The sequence below is a fragment of the Ananas comosus genome, linkage group 5 (assembly GCF_001540865.1).
Source record: "Ananas comosus cultivar F153 linkage group 5, ASM154086v1, whole genome shotgun sequence".
NCBI lineage: Eukaryota > Viridiplantae > Streptophyta > Magnoliopsida > Poales > Bromeliaceae > Ananas > Ananas comosus.
In genome coordinates, this window is record NC_033625.1 from 7,761,488 (window position 1) to 7,762,639 (window position 1,152).

The following is a 1,152-nucleotide window of genomic DNA, read 5'->3' on the forward strand; positions in this document are numbered from 1 at the left end:
GTGGTTCTATTAACTCTTAGCTGTTTATTCCTCTATTTTTATTTATTTAAAAGCAAAACTTTTTATTTATTTGGTTGAAATTTACTTAGTTGGGGAAGATGAAAAGTTTAAAGATGCCGGTTATGAATAATAAAGCTTATGGGACTTTTCAGAAGTCCTGTTGTGACACCCCACTTTTTAGGGTTATCCATCTTAAAACTACTTTAGCCTTAGCACATTTACCTCTTTTAAGCTCTTTTAAGCTGATGCTTAATATGTTTTAGTTGAATTAAGAGGTTTGATCCTATTGTATTTCATATATAGGACTGTTTTATATAGTGGATAGTTCTAAGTCAGAGAACCTTGCTCTGCGTGCTATATAACTCTAGTTCAGTCAAGACTCATCTTATATTTTTTTGATGGCGATTGGCTCTAATACCACTATGACATCCCACTTGTTAGAGAGTCATTCATCCTAAAATTACTTTAGTCCAAGCATGCTTAATTTTTTTAAATTTTTTGGGCCTAAGTACTGTCTAATTTGTTATAGCCGAGTTAAGAAGTTTAGTCCTATTATATATATATATATATATAGAACTAGGCTAATATACTATTAATAGCACCAAGTCATTGGTGCTACCAAGTTTTTGGCTATAGGATTAAGAGATGTGCTGTTAGGATGATGTGGGCCCTCTAGGGTTAAGTGGGTGGTTGGTTGAATAGTATGATCTAACAGGTGAAAATGATCAAAATGATAGATTTAACGACGGAAAACTTGGTAGCACCAAGTGCTTCGTGTTATTAATAGTATATATATATATATATATATATATATATATATATATATATAACTAGGCTGGAATACTATCAAAGACAACTTGGTAGCACGGAGCGCTCCGTGCTACCGATAGTATAGTAGCCTAATTCTATATATATATATATATATATATATATATATATCTAGGCTGGAATACTATCAATAGAACCAAGCTATTAGTGTTATTAGTTTTTTAGCCCTTAGATTGAGAAATGTACGGTTAGGATGATGTGGGCCCCTAGGGTTGAGTGGGTGCTTGAATCTAACGGTGTAAAACTCGATAGCACCAATCCCTTGATGCTATTAATAGTATTCCAGTCGGACTATATATATATATATATATATATATATATATA